The sequence below is a fragment of the Danio aesculapii genome, chromosome 3 (assembly GCF_903798145.1).
Source record: "Danio aesculapii chromosome 3, fDanAes4.1, whole genome shotgun sequence".
Lineage (NCBI taxonomy): Eukaryota > Metazoa > Chordata > Actinopteri > Cypriniformes > Danionidae > Danio > Danio aesculapii.
In genome coordinates this window covers 45,267,610-45,287,906 of record NC_079437.1, presented here as the reverse complement: position 1 = coordinate 45,287,906, position 20,297 = coordinate 45,267,610, and the positions used below count along the sequence as shown (strand labels likewise).

The following is a 20,297-nucleotide window of genomic DNA, read 5'->3' as shown; positions in this document are numbered from 1 at the left end:
AAATTGTTACAGTTGATTACAATGTTAGTAGTGAATATGTAGAGTTGATAGCTGTAGTGTGTATTAGTATTTTTGTCTTACTTTTTTCAGTAACCGTGTTAATAAGTGTTTTGCGGTGTGTTTTTTGGACTCTCGAGACTTTGTTTGGTTTGTTTTTGAAAAAGTGAGTGACATGCTTGTTAATGTCAGCTCGCATTTCGTTAAAACTATTTCAGTGGTGTTGTAGATGATAATTATCACACACTGCTAGTGCAGTTTTATTTGTTTGCTTTTTAGTGGTTTTTATAGTATTTTTTGATTTCTCTTTTTTTAATTTTTTTTTTATTTATTTATTTATTTTTGGCTTATCTTTCTTAGTTTTTAGAATTAGTTTTCTTTTTTTTTTCTTTTTTTTCTTTTTTTTTTTTTTATTAGTTTTTTTCTTCATTTTGCATTTATTTTAATTATTAAGCTATTTTGCTTTTTATTTTATTTTTGTTTTGGGTTTGTTAAACAGTTTAGTTAAATATACTGATAAGTACTAGTTTTTGTATAGTTTTGTTTTTTTAACAAGGTGTCCCAGAGTAGGGCTCCACGATTCTGGCAAAAATGTGAATACATTTTTTTTGCTTAATCAAGGTCACGTTTCTTTCTCACGATTCTTTAGACGTAAAATAAAGGTTAATACGAGTAGGCTATTATTATTGTTAATTCTCAAACATATCGTCACCTTGGAATGATAAGGTTCTATCTGTGTTCTGAATGATTTTAAGATATTGAGCTTCAAAGTTTTTGCAATCCATATAGCAAACAGTATGTGTGCAACATTTTTTTTATGACAATAAGTTGTCATTTATTAAGACTGTCAATAACTAAATTTTGACAAAAATGTCAGATAGAACCTTATAATTCTAAGGTGACGATATGGTAAAACAACAATAATAATATTAGGCCTATGTGTAGGTCTACTATTGCTTAAAATGCTAAATTTTGTATGGTTATTATGGTGGACTTGAACAGATTTTCAATATGTCCTGTTTGTTCATTCACAGTAAATTGATGACATCTGAATACAACTATTCATAATTATGAAATTGAGTTTTTATGTTTGAGACATGTGCTTGTCATTTGTCATTGTCAGCATTATTAGACCATTTGTTTTCACTGGTAAAATCAGACATTTGTCTAATCAAATTTCTTTTTGCAATATATTCAACATTATATAAGTTAGAGAAGTTATACTGACACTGTAAAACATTTTTTTTCATGCACAACACTGTGTTCGCTATGAAAGAAAAAACATATAAAATGCTTGTTGTATTTATAACTGTAAATTGCGATATGATCATTTAAATGATGTGCGGCCAGTTTCATTTTCACTTCCTAGTGCGGCTCATGGCTGCCGTCACTGTGATAAAACTCACGCACATGCAAATCATTCAGCGCGGCTCTCAAACGATCGCTCTGTGCAACAAACTGAACGTTATTTACAACTTTATTACTTCTCAGTTCTCAGTAGCTTGTGGTCAGCTCACTTGTGATTTTGCGGCCGTACATATCATTACATGAAGACAGAAACGACATTTCTGGGTGAATTATACCTTATAAATACAGTATGTGACACTTTTAACGCCATTTGAAGGTGTTCATGTTCCTGTGAAGACTCATGCGTTCGCCTTTACTCTTCTCTCCTGACCTTAAAATTATAATTGGCTGAATCGTAGAAAAGCTGAATTAGGATCGTGTGGCGTCGTGTGATCGTGCAGCCCTATCCCAGAGATTAATTGTAATGACTTTACAAGCTTAAAGACAACACCTTTTCTGCAAGTTTACCCAAAAATTAAAATTCACGTAGTATTTACTCACCCTCAAGTGGTAATAAACCTTTGAGTTTCTTTTGAACACAAAGGAAGATATTTCGAAGATAGCTGAAAACCTGTAACCACTGTCAAAGAAGGAAAGGAAAAACGAATACCATAATAACAAATGCCAAATCAATAGTTACAGGTTTCCGGCTTTCTTCAATTTATTTATTTTTTTTTATGTTCAAGGTCGAGGTAAAAATGTATTGTCTCCTTTAGGAGATAATTTTTTTTAGAAAAAAGTTCTCCTCTACATAGACACCCACAAGACAACATATACATTGGTTTAATAAGGATGCCCTTATTAAACCACACTGAACTGAGCTAAACTGAACTGAACTTAAACACTACAAACTGAACTACACTGTTCCAATATACTATGACCTTTAATGTGAAGCTGCTTTGACACAATCTACATTGTATAAGCGCTATACAAATAAAGGTGAATTGAATTAAATTGAACATTAAAAATTGAATCCTAAAATGCATCCTAATATAAATACAGTTTCATTAAAACATTCATTCATTTTCTTTTTGGCTTAGTCCCTTTATTAATTATGGGTCGCAACAGCGGAATGAACTTATCTAGCATCGGATGCCCTTATAGCCACAACCCAGCACTGGGAAACACCAATACACTTTTACATTCACACTCACACATACACACCGAAACACCTGGTGGAAACCCACACGAACACAGGGAGAGCATGCAAACTCCACAAAGAAATGCCAACTGACCCAGCCTGGGCTTGAACTAGTAACCTGCTTGATGTTAGACGATAGTGCTACCCACTGCACCACCGTGTTGCCTCCATTAAAACAATAATTTAAAAATACAATGTGCACCCACTACCCTCTGTTATGCCAGCCAATGCAGTTATCTTATTCTTTTGGCTCCTACTATACTTGCTCATTGATGAATTTAATTGAAAAATATCTACTTGGATAATGGGCCCCCTATATCTTCTGCCTTAATCTTCAACAGAAGACAAAAACTCAAAAAGGTTTGGAACACATGAAGAGTAACGGAATATTCATTTTTTTAGGTGTACTATCCCTTTACTTTTGTTGAGTTACTTTTGTCATATAGTGCTTTATAAACTACAGATCATTTCAAGGCATTGTTTCACACTATTAAAGAGAACAATAGTAAATATTGCCAGATTCTATCTATCTATCTATCTATCTATCTATCTATCTATCTATCTATCTATCTATCTATCTATCTATCTATCTATCTATCTATCTATCTATCTATCTATCTATCTATCTATCTATCTATCTATCTATCTATCTATCTATCTATCTATCTATCTATCTATCTATCTATCTATCTATCTATCTATCTATCTATCTATCTATCTATCTATCTATCTATCTATCTATCTATCTATCTATCTATCTATCTATCTATCTATCTATCTATATATATATATATATATAATTTTTTCAACGTTTTTCACCTTTATTAGACAGGACAGTAGAGAGTATTGACAGGAAAGCACAGGGAGCAGAGAAAGGGGAAGAATCGGCATAGGACCGCGAGGCGGAATCGAACTCGGGTCGCCATGAGCATATGTCGATGCACTAACCACTACACCACTGGCGCCGACAAACTGAAATATGTTTCAATAAGCCCACTCACTCGCTTTCCTTCAGCTTAGTCCCTGATTTATCAGGGGTCGCCACAGTGAAATGAACCACCAATTACTCTTGCATATGTTTTATGCAGTGGATGCCCTTCCAGTCGCAAGTTTTCAAAGCTATTGGATGAAATTTGACTAGTTTTGTTGCATTTTGGCCAAAATGAGGTACAAATCTGAAAAAAAAAAACATCTACAGTTTCTATTGTCTTGTTTCAGGAGCTCCCTATGACTCTAGATTAACGTTCTCAAGGTAGGTTTTAGCACATAACCATAATGCATCTGTGATTTATTGAGCATCGGCGGGTTATTGCAGTCCACCAGCTCAGAGCAGTGGGAAGCTGATTTGACTTGCCAAAGGTCACAATCAATTGACCCTTATATCGGGACACACAGAGAAGCTTTCACTGCAGCTCTGGGGGATGTTTTCTGGAGGTGAAGGGGGTTTCGAGGACGGGCGGCTCCTGTTTATGCTTGATTTCCAGGGATTACAGGACATAAAGCAGCTCCCCCTCTCCTGCAACCCCCTTCCTGAGTTGATCCAGCTGTTCAGGACAGCACAGTTATCGGAAAACTGCATGCAGGCTCACTGTGGTGGCTGGAGAGACACAATAGAGGAGCTGACAAATAGCGGCAGGGTCGAAGGATTAGGCCTTAAAACAAAAGCCAGACCAAATACAGTAGAGTCTGTACTGATGTAGCACTTTCCTCCCTGTCAGAAGAGGATCTGTTTCACAGCAGGAAGGGGTTTAATGGACACTAATGGAGTGTTTGATTCTCCTTAGGCTCTGAGATTTTTTTTTTTTTTTTTACATTAACTGTAGAGTTCCTTTTAGCATGAATGAACTGAAATGGCCTTGTTGAATGTAAATAAGTCACGATTAGTGATTGGTCACTGTGTCAGGCATGATGAGTGATAATCTGAGAATTTTAATGCAGTTGTCTGATTACTGTGCCCACTTGGCTGACAAATATGTAAATTAATACAAATTTACAATATAAAATACAACAAATTTTCTAAATCAATAGAAAACAGATACTGTGTTGTTGCTTTTCTTGTTCTTGTTATACCCAAATATTACACAGTGTTGTGAGAAAACAATATTCCTTTCTGCAAAAAGGCACAAAACGAAATTATTTTTAATATTAATTGTAAATTTATTAATTTTGTTCAATGGTTTTATTTCTAAACGCATTATACGCTCGTCTAGTGTACTTTTTTTTTTTTTGTTTTAACCAAATAATTCATTCATTCATTTTCTTTTCGGCTTAGTCCCTTTATTAATCTGGGGTCGCCACAGCAGAATGAACCGCCAACTTTTCAGAATATGTTTTGCGCAGCAGATGCCCTTCCATCTGCAGCCCATCACTGGGAAACATCCATAAACACTCATTCACACACATACACTACTGACAATTTTAGCTTGCCCAATTAATCTATAATTCACCTCTTTGGGCTTGTGGGGGTAACCAGAGCACCCGGAGGAAACCCACGCCAACACATGCGAACTCCACACAGAAACCCCAACTGACCTAGCTGAGGCTCGAACCAGCGACCTTCTTGCTATGTAGCGAACGTGCTACCCACTGCACCTTAATCAAATAATGTATAATTAAAAGAAAAATCAATAAAAAAAAATGTAGGTTGTTTTTGTTTTGCTTCATTTTTTTATGAATCTTTTTGCTTTTTTTTTCTTAGCTTTTTTTTCTTTGTTTTGCTTTTTGTATTTGTATCTTTGTTTTTGTTAAAACAATGCATATGTAAATTGTATAGATGCAAACTAGTTTGTTTTAACAAACTGCTGTAAATATAAACACGTTTTCTTGTGTTGTTTGGCTTTGTTGTGTTGTGTTTTGTTTGGTTTTTCTGTGTTGGGTTTGGTTTGGTTTTGCTGTTCCGTTTTGTTGTGTCTTGCTTTATTTTATTTTATTTTTTTTCTGTGTTTTGTTTGGTTTTGTTGTGTTCCGTTTTGTTTTGATCTGTTGTGTTTTGGTTTGGTTTGTTTGGTTGTGTTGGGTTGGATTTTATTGTGTTTTATTTGGTTTTGTGTTGTGTTGTGTTTGGTTTTGTTGTTTTGGTTTGCTTAGTTGTGTTGGGTTGGATTTTATTGTGTTTTGTTGGATTTTATTTGGTTTTTCTGTGTTTTGTTTGGTTTTATTTGGTTTTGTTGTTGTGTTGTTTTGATTTGGGTTGGGTTTTGTTGTGTTGCGTTTAGTTGTGTGTTGATTGGTTGTTTTGTTTTGTTGTGTTCTGTTTTGTTGTGCCTTGTTGTTTTATTTGGTTTTGCTGTGTTTTGTTGTTGTGTTTTGTATGGTTTTGTTGTGTTTTGTTTTGCTGTGTTGGGTTTGGTTTTGTTTGGATTTTATTTGCTTTTGTTGTGTTTTGCTATGTTTTGTTTGGTTTTACTTGGTTTTGCTGTGTTTTGTTTGGTTTTATTTGGTTTTGTTGTTTTATTTTGTTGTTGTGTTTTGATTTGGGTTGGGTTTCGTTTTGTTGTTTTGTTTGGTTTTTATTTGGCTTTGTTGTGTTTGTTTTGTTTTTTGGTTTGGTTTTGTTTGGTTTTATTTGGTTTTGTTGCTTTTGTTTGGTTTTATTTGGCTTTGTTGTGTTTGGTTTTGTGTTTTTCTTTGGTTTTGTTGTTGTTTGGTTTTGTTGTTTTTGCGGTGTTTTGTTTGGTTTTTCGGGTTTGTGTTATTTGGTTTTGCTGTGTTTTTTTTTGTTTGTTTGTTTGGTTGTTTCGTTTTATTAGTTTTTTGTGTTTGGTTTTATTTGTTTTTTTGTGTTTGGTTTTGTTTTATTTGGTTGTTGTGTTTGGTTTTGTTGTGATTTGTTGTCTTTTATTTGCTTTTGTTGTGTTGTTTTTGTTTGCGTTTAATTGTGGATTGTTTGATTTTAATTGGTTTTGCTGTGTTTAATTTTGTTGTTGTTTTGTTGTTTGGTTGCTTTGTTGGGTTTGATTTTATTGTGTTTTGTTTGGTTTTGTGTTGTGTTTTGTTGTTTTATTTGTTTTTGTTGTTTTTTTTTGGTTTGGTTTTGTTTTGTTTGGTTTTATTTGTGTTTGGTTTTATTTTGATTCATTTATTTGGTTTTGTTGTTGTTTGGTTTTATTTGGTTTTGCTCTGCTTTGTTTGGTTTTGTTTTATTTGGTTGTTGTGTTTGGTTTTGTTGTCTTGTTTGGTTTTGTTGTGTTTTGCTGTGTTGTTTTATTTGGTTTTGCTTTGTTGTCTTATTTTGTTTTGTTGTGTTTTGCTGTGTTTTGTTTTTTTGGTTTTGTTGTTGTGGTTTGGTTTTGTTGTGGTTTGTTTGATTTTATTTGGTTTTGCTGTGTTTTGTTTAGTTTTGTTATATTGTGTTGTTTGGTTTTGTTGTGTTTGGTTTTGCTTTGGCTTTATTGTGTTGTGTTTGGTTTTGTTGTGTTTTGTTTTGATTTGGTTTGTGTTGTTGCGTTTTGTTTGGTTTTGTTTTGTTTTATTTGGTTTTGTTGTGTTTGGGTTTTGTTGTGTGTTGTTGTTTTTTTATTTTGGTTTGCTGTGTGTTGTTTGGTTTTGTTTTGATTTGGGTTGGGTTTTGTTGTGTTGGGATTTGTTGTTTTGTTTGGTTTTTCTGTGGGTTTTTTTTTTTTTTTTTTTGGTTTTGTTGTGTGTTTTGTTTTTTGGTTTGGTTTTGTGTTGTTTTGCAACAGATTGTCCCATAATGTTTGATTTGATTGTAATGAATTTAAAAATGGACCAAAAATCATTCTGGAGCCTAAAAACAGGAATGCTGCTTAATTTTTTTGCACCATTTTCTGCAGTGACCCAATTCCTTTTTTGTCTCGCCCCCGTTATACCCAATTTAAATTCTATGTATTAGTTCCAGCATCAGTTCTCTAACAAGCCCGTCTCTGAGGATGTTTGATAATGTGTGCTGCTCGAGGCAGGTGAAGATTCAGCCCTCTGCCTCCTCTCTGCTCTCCTGCTGGTGATCTCTTGGTTCAACTGGTGCTGTCTGGCTGCTTGTGGTGCGATTCCCAGGCCTGGCTGTGGGGGCGGCGGCTAGATGACTGACTGACTGACTGAATGACTGACTGTTGTGGCAGCGTCCTGAAACTGGGTCATGATGTAGTGTTAGGATGGAGACGCAGCAGTGTGAGCCAAGGCCAGTAAAACAGCTTTGGCACAGTTAAAATCTGTTTTAGCAATACATGCGTTTCTAAATTCAACATACAGCATGCTTCCTGAACAGAAAGTGGTGATAAATTGAGTAGTGAAAAGTGAAGAAATTTGCATGCTATAGAACACAGCCACAGTAATGCATCTACATGATGTAAAATGTACTTTTGGAATATGTAAAATATTTGTAAATACATTATGTATATGGTAATCCTGGTACTAATGAAAGATCAGTGGTGTCTGATCTGTATATTGAACCTCTCTGAGGCTGCTTTAAAACAATATGTGTTGGATCATGTGGCATATAATTTAAAGTTCTTTCACTGGGATCAGGCATAAGACATCATTTCTACCGAATGCAGAAACATCTGGAGACACATTGCTCTGATATTCAAGGTTCGCTGTTCACCTCTCTGCAGGTTTGACATTTTCTGCTGGGCTGTGGTGGAGAGCCCAGCCCCCCGCTGAGATGAAGATCTGTGAAGATTAGTGATAATCTGTGATCCAGACTCAGCGTCATCATCCAGATAAATATTAACAAACTGACAGACCACCTCTCAGTTATGCTGATACAACTGATCTGTTATTTATTTTATTTGTCCTACAATTTGATTTCTCTTATTTTATTTGTCCTACAATTTGATTTCTCTATCCAAATAAATAATTACACTTTCAGTGAACAGTTTGGACCGTTTTTCTTAGTGTGAAGAACATTATTAGAATCTAATTATTAGAAGACAAGTTTGTGGAATGAAAAGATTTCATAAATGTTAATTAGGGCTAAACAATATATTGTTCGAGTGTCAATATCGGAATGTGTGTATGCTCAATAGTCACATCGCAGGATTTGATTGATTATTAAAGATTAAAAGATAAAGATATTATTACATATTTCATGTTATTGTACAAAATTATTTATAGAATGATAACCATGTTTGATTGTTCATTTTCTATATTCCAATACTGTTAGATTCCCCAGATAACCACAAGGCACTATTTATTTACCTTTTTTTTGTGCTCTGCTGTTTATTTTATATGCTTGTAATGTATTATATTTTATGCAGATGCATATCATTCCAGGCAATACAAATGAATCTTTCCGAATTCTATTCATATCGCAATGTCATGTTTTTCCAATATTGTGCAGTAAGTCTGCACAATTAATCGAAAAAAGATCGCGATCTTATTTCTACCCTACACGCGACCTTTATTCAGCTTTTCAGCGATTCAGCCAATTATATTTTCAAGGTCAAGACAGGAGCAGAAAGGCGAATGCACAAGTCTTCACAGCAACATGGACACCTACAAAAGCCATTTAAAGTGTCACATACTGTATTTATATAAGGTATAATTAACCCAAAAATCTTTTCTGTCTTAATGTCATGATGTATTCGCGGCTGCAAAATCCCACGTAATGGTAGTTGTATGATTGCTTGATTTTTATTAATAACACAATTGATTTCCACATCAGACATGCTTGTATACAGCTGTCTGTGCTTACAGAATGAGTTGATACCGTCCCGGGCTGTAGGGCTTCCTGTAAATCACCCCCCGCTGCGCCTCTGGCCCTCTTATCCCCCTGTTTGTGGCACACAGAGGGCCGGGGGTCAAAATAAGCTTTCATTTTCCAGCCACAGTTATAATAACCACGGTGAACTCTGTTTGGCTTTTGTCCTGTCAGTGGAGAGTGTTGGTTTTGTGGTGACTGCAGAATGTCATCGGGAATCTCTGCTGTGTTACCTCAGCATCTCCAGCCTCTGCGCTCTAAGCTGCGGTGAGGTGCATTGTGGGTCATACCGGTTGTTATGGCAATTTGGCAGGCCGCTTGTGCTCTGTGTCCCAGTGTTGGTCCCGCTCCTCTCTCATTAGGGAAACTTGTGATTCGGCTTAGCGAGTCCTGGAGTGCCGGGACGGGAAATCCAAGCCCCCTCCCGTCTCCTCTGGCTTTCATTCCTCTCTTTTGTTGTGAGCCTCTCTCGACTCCCTCTTTAGTATAATTACGATAGCGCATAACACAGCAGAGCTGGTGACCGCCGCAGCTTAGACTGGAGAGATTCTCACTGATCACACAGAAACTGCTGCAGAATGACTTTGTGGATTAAGTTTTAAAATTATTATTAGTGTTAATTTGTTAAATACAGCTGTAGCTTTAAGCATAGCCTGATTTTATATAACACACACACACACAATAAGTTTAGAGTGGGTTTGATTTTAGATTTTTTTATTTTTATTGTTATTTTTTTATTTTCACTGTTTAATTTTTCGGTTTGACATTTTAATCAAAAGATTAACGTCCTATGCTACTGAGGGTGAGGTTGTCCCTAATGGGTGATGTCCCCAAGTGTGATCATTAAAAATCAAATGAATACATTTTCACCATTAGAAGTTGGTTTAAAAGTTTAAAAGTGATTTTTGCATAATAATGCCTAGATTGTGTATGTTTCACCTCAAAATACACCACAATTAATGTTAAATAACTGTTTGTTAAATAAGGGTGGACGGTGGACCTACAAAGTGTGTCAGCATAGTGGCAGATTCAAAAGCAAAACAACGTCCTATGCTACTGAGGGTGAGGTTGTCCCCAAGTATGATTATTAAAAATCAAATGAATGCATTTTCACCATTAGAAGTTGGTTATATTCACACACAGTTACCACACAACTGTTTAAAAGTGATTTTTGCATAATAATGTAGGGCTGGGCAATTAATGGAAAAGTAATCCAATTACTGCCCCTACAGTTTGTCGAGTCATGTGACCCAGCTTTGTTTAAGACTGATTATCATACTTCTGCGTCAAGTGCACGAGTATGGTCAAGCGCAGTCTTCTCGCAGTTGCATACCCCCACAGTCTAAAGACATTGCATACTCAAATTTAACTTAACTTTGTGACGTGTAACGCAAGCTCTGTGATTGGTCAGCTTTGTATCATGATGAGTGTGGGCTGGGCTGAGAGCCACGTGAGAGCAGCTTTTTAATTTGTTTCCAAAATTCCAAGTTATTTATTTTCACTTTTCTATAGGAAAATCAGTACAGTAAATATAATTGAGTAAAAGTGTTCGATTAATCACGATTTAGATTTTAGGCCGAATCGCCCAACCCTACTTTAATGTACATAAAAACATAGAAATACATTAAGTACGTATTAAAATGTTTATGACTCCAAACTTTTGAAACAATAATAATAATAATAATCCTTACATTTTATATAGTGTTTTTACATATTTTTGGTGGGAATCTCCACATCCACCACCAGTGTGCAGCATCCACCTGAATGACACGACAGCAGCCATATTGTGTCAGACCGCACACCCCACACCAGCTGATTGGTGAAGAGGAGACTGATTTATTGATATATAGCCAATTATGATATGGGGATGGTTAGAAGACCATGATGAACAGAGGCCAGTAGGCAAATTTGGGCAGAATGCCGGGATTAGACCCCTACTCTTTTCGAAGGACATTCTGGGATTTTTAACAACCACAGAGAGTCAGGACCTCAGTTTAATGTCTCATCCCAAAGATGGCGCTCACTGAGCAGTATAGAGTCCCCATCAATTTACTGGGGCATTGGGGCCCACACAGACTGCAGGATGAGTACCCTCTGCTGGTCTTACTAACACCACTTCCAACAGCAACCTAGCTTTCCCATGTGGTCTCCCATCCAAGTGACCGAGCGCAGCCCTGCTTAGCTTCAGTGGGCGACCATGTGAGAGTTGCAGAGAGCTAGCTGCCGGCTAACATAACATTATATTTATAAGCTTTTATATAAGCTTTAAAAACAAACTAAATATAAAACTATGAACGTAAAAATGTACAGCTGTAGTTTAACTCTTTAAAATAATTACACATTAAATAAACACCATTAGTAACAAATAAAAATTACTCAAATTGCTAAAACTTAAATGTTAAATATGAAAAAATTTATTCTGGAAGCATTTATAAAAACTGTAACATTATAAAAAAAGAAACTATATGTAAAAACTAAATGGCACAGGTTATAAAAAAACTACAATGTTTAATTTCACCTCCTCAACCACGCTATTGCCAGTTAATGCATTTCAGACCATCCCGACACGCTTATTGCCTCTAAATCTGGTACTTCCGTCACGGTCCTGTTTGGTAGTGGACCAAAGCATCTGATCTTATACCGGCACAGAGATACGCTGAAGCCTCCCGCTGTGGCTCATCCCTACAAACACAGGCCCCTGACTGAGGTATAAATGCCCTCTGACAGAGGCGCTCTGCAAACCTCAGCACTTCAGTTCATGCTCCAAACACACTGTCGTTCAACTCTGCCACTGTACTGGACTCAACAAATGGAGTACTGGGTCATCGAAAGGGAAGAAAGCTGTGTGTATTGGGTGTACCACTGGCTGGCACGGATTAGCATTAGCTGCATGTGGTAGAAAGGCGGGACGCATAAGGGAATGTGTTCGTTTGACCTGTTTGAGAGTTAATGATTATAGCAGACTAAGCGTGGCCAATACAGAAAATAGAAAGCAGCGTTCACAAAACAGCACTGGGTTATCACGATTTTCGATGTACATCAGTGAACATTTGAAGTAGTTCAACATTTCTCATTGAAGTGGTCTCAAAACCTTTAAACAACACATTCTTGCCTTAGGACAATTTTGAAAAACATTTTTGATCCACTTCAAATGTTGACTACTGCATATGTCCCAAAGTTCAAAATAATTTTTAAGTGTTAAAATAAATTATTTATTTTTTTAAATGACATGTCTACAGTTGAAGTCAGAATTATTATCCCCACTTTTAATTTTTTTTCTTTTTTAAATATTTCCTAAATGATGTTTAACAGAGCAAGGAAATTTTCACAGTATGTCTTGATCATATTTTTTCTTCTGGAGAAAGTCTTATTTATTTTATTTCGGCTAGAATAAAAGCAGTTTTATTCTAGTTTTTTAAAAGCCATTTTAAGGTCAAAATTATTAGCCCTTTTAAGCTATATTTTTTTCAATAGTCTACAGAACAAACCACCATTATACAATAACTTGCCTAATTACCCTATTCTGCCTAGTTAACCTAATTAACCTAGTTAAGCCTTTAAATGTCACTTTAAGCTGTATAGAAGTGTCTTGAAAAATCTAGTAAAATATTATTTACTGTCATCATGGCAAAGATAAAAGAAATCAGTTATTTGAAATGAGTTATTAAAATTATTATGTTTAGAAATGTGCTGAAAAAAAATCTTCTCTCCGTTAAACAGAAATTGGGGGAAAAAATAAACAGGGGGGCTAATAATTCTGACTTCAAATGTATGTATATTGTGTAGGTGTATGTATGCATGTGTGTGGATGTATATGCATATGTAAGGACTATTGTGTGTGTGATTGTGTAGATATATGCGTGTACATGTATGCTTTTATCTGAGTATATATTTGTTGTTTATTTTGCTTTATTTGTCTATATATTAGTTTATTTGGTTTATTTTACAATGCTTGTTTGTTGTTGTTTGTGAAGTGCATTGAGTTGCATGTATGTAGGAAAAGCGCTATACAAATAAAATGTAGTATTATTATTATTATTATTATTATTAATAATATCTATTAATTTATTTACTTCTTTTCTTATTTTTACGTAAGGATAAGGATTAAAATAAGGATTACTTCTATAACCCATTGCACATTTTACATGTTACAAATAATAATAATAGTAATAATAAATAAGTAAAATAAAGTGTAACCTAATAAAATGATTTTTTTTTTAAACTTCTGTTTTTTCCCCTTATGTCTATGCACTCAAAAAATATTTATGCTTAACAAATAGGATTTATGTTTTCTGATTGCATATAGAATTTCCATCCATTTGGATTATGTACATTTAACATAATTGAACTAATAAACTTTATTCGATTGATATTTGTTAGTTAAACACAAATGAAACTAAAAAGAACACTATGTAATAAAATCAATAAATCCAATGAGTTATTAAATGGTACTGCTTAATTTAAAGCACATTGCTGTGTGGAGTATGGAGTTGCGTAAATTTTGCCCCAAATATGATATGGATCTGACTTTTTCTACAGCTAGATATACAGTTGAAGTCAGAATTATTAGCCCCCCTGTTTATTTTTTCCCCTAATTTCTGATTAACAGAGAGATTTTTCTCAACACATTTCTAAACACAAGTTTTAATAACTCATCTCTAATAACTGATTTATTTTATCTTTGCCATGATGACAGTAAATAATAGTTTACTATATATTTTTCAAGATACTTCTGTGCAGCTTAAAGTGACATTTAAAGGCTTAACTAGTTTAATTAGATTAACTAGGCAGGTTGCTAATAACTGCTTTTATTCTAGTCAAGTAACTTTCTCCAAAAAGACTTTCTCCAAAAGAAAAAATATGATCGGACATACTGTGAAAATTTCCCTGCTCTGTTAAACATCATTTAGGAACTATTTAAAAAAGAAAAAAAAAATCAAAGGGGTGCTAATAATTCTGACTTCAACTGTACACTCATAAAGGTATGAGAGCGGTCACTGGGGCGGTACCTTTTTAAAACCTACTGATTTGTACCCAAAGGGTCCCTAAAAATACCTCAAGGATACATATTAATACCTAGAAAGTACAAAAGTGTAACTCTTAAAATGTTTAGGTACAAATATAAGCTTTTGAGATACCAATATGGACACTTTAAATACATATGTGTATCTTTTGAAAAGGTACCACCCAAGTGACAGCTCTTGTACCTTTATTTGTGAGATTTTATACCGTAGTCATATCTTTTTAAACCAAGTCTAATAGTATTTTAACAGATTTAGATTGATTCTAAGGAATCTGACATTTAAAAATGACAAATTAAATAAAATCAAGAGGTTACAAACAATTGAGAAACGTCATCATCATCATTATTTATGAGTGCGTAAAGCTACCTCTAAAACTCACTGAAATGCTCCCACATCTTTCTTCTGTTATACTTATCCTGTCAACCCTTTTTTTTTTCCAACCCCTTTTTACAAATATTATTCACAGTGTGCACAAATAAGACCAACATTGTAATGCAGGTCTTTAATTTCATTCGTAATGTTCTTAAAAAGGTCTTAAGTCTTAAATTTATCTTACATTTTCTTAAAGTCCCCACTATCTACATGTTGAAGTCAAAGTGTGTTCTATTGATTTTGTTTTGTTTTAATCTTGAAATCGTGAAGAGAAAAAAATCAAATGGCTTTCAGAAAACACGTGGCATTGCTCCAGCTGATAGTGAATGATTGGCTCTGGCTTTGTTTATCTTAGTAATAAACTGAGAGGAAAACTGCCGGTTTTGTCCTTGAACGTCCTGTGCGTACTGTAAAAACCCCCGGGCTAGTTTTGACTGTGGAAGAAACATTCACTCTTGTATGGAGTCAAATGTCCACTAGCCATAACAAAAACACTCTAGTGAACTTGATAAATGGCACAAATAAAAAGGGTCAAAAAATCGTATCAGTCAGCTAAAGTAGTGCTTACAGTGCTGTACTGAACAAAAGACAAGAATGCAGAAGATGCAGCACTGATAAACACATCTCTATGGAGATCATCTGTGTTTTTAAAGACACAGCTCACAAACATCTCACCGTTTTAGAAAAAAAAAAGAATCAAGTCAAGTTGAAATTGTTCATCGTAATATATTTTAAATATTTTAATTCAAATTATGTATTGTCAGTGAAAATTCTATGTTTATTAAACTCCTTGAGGCGTCTTGAAGAATTTTATTTTACAAATTTTGAAATTTTAAAATGTGCTACTTCTCTTTATTTTAAAGTCCAGGCTTAAGACACATTGTAATTCTATTGCTTTCCAAGGCTATTAATCTTTAAAGTGTATTGTATTGGTAATACTATGATTTGATTACATCTTTGATTTATATTCTATTTTTTAGAATGTGTTGTATTGGTGACATGGTGGCTCAGTGGTTCACACTTTTGTCTCACAGCAAGAAGGTCGCTGGTTCAAATCCTGGCTGGGCCAGTTGGCATTTCTGTGTGGAGTTTAGTTTGCATGTTCTCCCCGTGTTGGTGTGGGTTACCTCTGGGTGCTTCGGTGTCCCCCACAGTCTAAAGACATGCACTATATGTGAATTGGGTAAACAAAAGTGGCCTTAGTGTATGCGTGTGTGTGTGAATGCGAGAGTGTATGGGTGTAAGGCATCCACTGTGTAAAACAAATGCTGGAATAGTTAGCGGTTCATTATGCTGTGGCGACCCCTGATATATTAGTAACTAAGCCGAAGGAAAAATAATTTTGTATTGGTTTTGTTCAGTGCAAAACAGAAGTTAAATGTCCTTTAGAAATAAACTTTACTTAGTTGCTCTGCTATTTTACAGTATAATAATACCTTGAAGGTCTAATAGTGAACAATGCATGACATCTTAATTACAACATTAAATGTTCAGCAGATTATTTCAGCAATACTGATCTCTGGAGAGAAATTACAGTATTACAGTCACTGCTTTCTGTCTAAAGCAGAGAAAGTTTGTGCTAACGGTTCATGCAGTAATGTTTTATTACTCAGCATATTCCCACCTAAAATGAACAGCTGCACTGCTCTAAATGTTGCGCATAGCTTTTTATGCTTAACTTGAACAAGAAAAGTTGTATGTCCCAAAATATGAAATAAATGTTAAAGTATTCAATTTAATTGTCATGCATGCATGTCGAGACAGTGTTACAAAACCACTTTTATATTTTAAAACAAATGTATAAAATATTTATTCAAATATAAATAAAGTGTTTGAGTTTTATATTTAAAATCAGTGCTCTAGTTATTTTTTAGCAAAACAGAACTTTGTAATTTCAAGTCCGCATGAAACATTTATAATGGTTTATTTTGCTCTTGCACAGTTATCTTGTTTTTTGATTTATAAAACTGTCTTTATTGATTTTATGAACTTTTTAACATGTAATATAGAAATTAAAACCAAAACTACAAAAAAAATGTAAATAAATAATAATGTATAAATAAATGTATGCACATACACATTCAATATAAAGGTATATAAAACAACAGTATATCAATAGCAGGTGATACAAGATAGAAGTTATACAGATAAAAGATTTGTATCAGCTTCCATCAGAAATCAGAATAAGGGATTCCATAGTTTGAAAAATATTTCAGGTTTTCTCTTAACTATATACCTTACATTGTTATCTTTACATGAACAATTAATTTGTGTAAATTAATCCACTCAATATAAAAAAACAATCATAATCTAACCATTTACTTCTTGATGTCAGTTTGACGGCTTGGGTGAAATATTCTTAGCCACGCTCCTCAAACCATTAGTTTGCTGTGAGTGAATGAGGAGGAGCTCAAAAATAACCCCCACCCCCTACTCAATATTCAGTTTAAGTTGGGAGTAAATCATCATGCTGAATTAAAAGTGTTCAACAGCTTCCGTCTTGAACAGCTTCAGACTTTGCCACAATTTTACAGTTATTTACTGCAAAAATGTCCAGTAAAATACTACATGCATTCTTTACAGTTCACTACTGTAATATGCACTGCATTGTGGGCCATTTTAAACTTTTACAATAACTTACTGCATATTAGGAATTTGCGGTTTTCTACTGTAATCAAAGTAATCAAGTATTGCTACTGTAGGTGAAGACAAAAAATAGACAAGAACTATATAGTAAATACTAAAAATAAAGATTTTATCCATACTGGAAAATTAGAATGTGGTAAATGGCATTTTACTATAAAAAAGAAGTTGCGGAAAGGGGTTTTACTGTAAAAAGAAAGATAAAATTGTGGTAGGGCCCTGTTACTGTAAAACACATTTACGGTTAAATTACAGTAAAGGGGCTGTTGTGATAACTTGCATTGCTTTAACAAAAAAATGTCTAACAGTGTAGACTCTCAAGATGAATATTTCATAACTGCTTTGCAGGCTGATAGAACCATATTATTCCAAGTTGGTGGTTTATTCAATTTAGCGTACATTTAATTGATATTATTATCAAAATATCACCTGTTTTTTTTCTCTTCGCCTGTACGTTAGATGGTAAATTGCTGTTGATCAGTGGTTTGGGCTGCAGGTACTAAACGTTCCCTTGAAGTTGGCATTGTAAACCTTCCTTAGTAAAACGTAGAGAGCAATGGCTTAACCCTCTTATCTGAGCTAAGGTGCTATCCTGACTGAGCTGATAATGTGGTTGGCTTGTTTTAATGGGTTTGGGTGTGAGCGACCTCACTGTAATGGGCTGGAAGGATGAAGAACGGCTATAGGTTATCCTTTGTGCCGCAGCTACTGAGAGGATGCTGTTATTGCACACTGTTGATGTTGGGAGATGGCTTTGTGAGCAGAGTCATTAATGTAGTTAACCAAAACTGAATTGTGTTGCTTGAATTTATATAAATGTAAAAATTGAATGCATATAAATAATTGATGTAAACTCACATGGAATGTTTACGCAGTAAAACGTCTTAAAAATGCATGAAAATTATAAAAAGTACCTTGTTATTGTTAAACATGGCAACTAATCCGAAAAACACATGCATTCTAAACTGAGGTGCCTGGTCAACTGTGTTTCCTACTTTCCCAGTGTTGATTCTGAAAACATACACAGTTGCCATACTAATTAATAACTTGTAATACTTGAAAATATTAAATACAGTTAAACAGTTGGTAATAAAAAAAATGGTAAATACCACAAAATAAATAAATAACCAAAGGTCTGTCTCAAATGTTTATGATATAATTTACAGTTTACGATGAAACTCGAGACAAGTACTTGGAGATGTATATATATATATATATATATATATATATATATATATATATATATATATATATATATATATACATTTATTTATTTATTTATTTTTTTTTTATATCGATGCAAAAAATCGTTCAAAAAATTCTGTATTTATTCGAAGATTTTCAAAATGCATCACTATTCTCTCTTGAATTGATTTTGAGCTTAGTTTTTAACAGTAGATGGCATGCTCTAGACTAGTTTTTAACAGTAGATGGCATGCTCTAGACTAGTTTTTAACAGTAGATGGCATGCTCTAGGCTAGTTTTTAACAGCAGATGGCGTTTTAGGCTAGTTTTTAACAGAGGATGACACTAGGTTAGTTTTTAACAGTAGATGGTGCTCTAGGCTAGTTTTTAACAGTAGATGGCGCTCTAGGCAAGTTTTTAACAAGATGACGCTCTAGGCTAGTTTTAACAGTAGATGTGTTCTAGGCTAGTTTTAACAGTAGATGTGTTCTAGGCTAGTTTTTAACAGGATGATGCTCTAGAATCGATTCTGAGCTTAGTTTTCAACAGTAAGATGGCATGCTCTAGACTAGTTTTTAACAGTAGATGGCATGCTCTAGACTAGTTTTTAACAGTAGATGGCGCTATAGGCTAGTTTTTAACAGCAGATGACGTTTTAGGCTAGTTTTTAACAGAGGATGACACTAGGCTAGTTTTTAACAGTAGATGGCGCTATAGGCTAGTTTTTACAGAAGATGATGCTCTAGGCTAGTTTTTAACAGTGGATGTCGCTCTAGGCTAGTTTTTAACTGCAGATGGCACACTCTAGGCTAATTTCTAGCCATACACATCAAATGCAATGTATATCGCTTTTTACAAAATTAGCTTAAACATTTTCTAACTTTATTATTATTATTTATTTCTATTATTAATTATAATTATTATGTATTATTAATAATAGTCTTCAGTTCAAGTAGAAATGAGATGCAAGCAGAGTACGGCTGTTTATAAAGCATTACAGCACCATCTACTGTTAAAAACTAAGCTCAGAAGCCAAAAATCCGCTAGTTAAGTTGTGATATATGAAATACTGTTTCCGGGTCCAAGCCGCTACTCATTTGAATTGAGAAAATATTTGGTTATGACCAATTTTTTGTCATATCACACATAAAAGTGAATTTCATATAAAATCATGGTGTACACAACAGTCTCTGGACACCAATATTTTAATAATTTATAAAAAGTTAATCACTTTTTGAAAATTTTCGAAAGTTTTACAGCGCTTTGTAAATGTTTATCATTATCATTTGTTAAGTCTCCCCATACAGTTTGATCGAGCGATTGGACCTGGAAGCCTGGAAGCTTTGAGTGACGTCACACTTAACAAGCGTATAGTGATGCGTTTTTGAAGATCTCAGAATCAATGCAAAATCGTTTTTTCATCACAGCTCTAATTTGTTTTGTTTTTTTTGTCTGTGAAAGCCCAATAGGATTGCCTTTTTTTATAACATTTGATATTGTTCAGTATAGAAACAGTTTACATTCATTTTAGACGTAACTGACCAAAAGCAGGTTTGTACAAAATCACATTTTTGAGCATTCAAAAGCAGCTGTCTACCATGCAAATTAGCTATAATTTTGCTATAATTAAATTTAAGTAGTAATAATAAATATAGATTATAATATAACTAGTGTTTTTAACAAGTTCCCTCACTGTGTGTTTTTACACACAATTCACACACACACACACGCACGCACACACGCACACACACACACACACACACACACACACACACACACACACACACACACACGTATACTTGTTTTGGTGGCTTATGAGGACTAATTGGCATTTTAATTTATGTATTTCATACTGTAATCGCTTCATTATATAAGGGGTTGTATATATACAAATATTGAACACATTCATTCATTTGTGTAATTTAATATT

The 20,297-nt window shown here is 34.2% G+C and overlaps 1 protein-coding gene across 1 annotated transcript in view; it reads left to right on the top strand.

Annotated features, from left to right (window-relative positions):
* camsap3 (calmodulin regulated spectrin-associated protein family, member 3) overlaps window positions 1-20,297 on the top strand; it is a 75,276-nt gene that overhangs the window by 38,853 nt on the left and 16,126 nt on the right.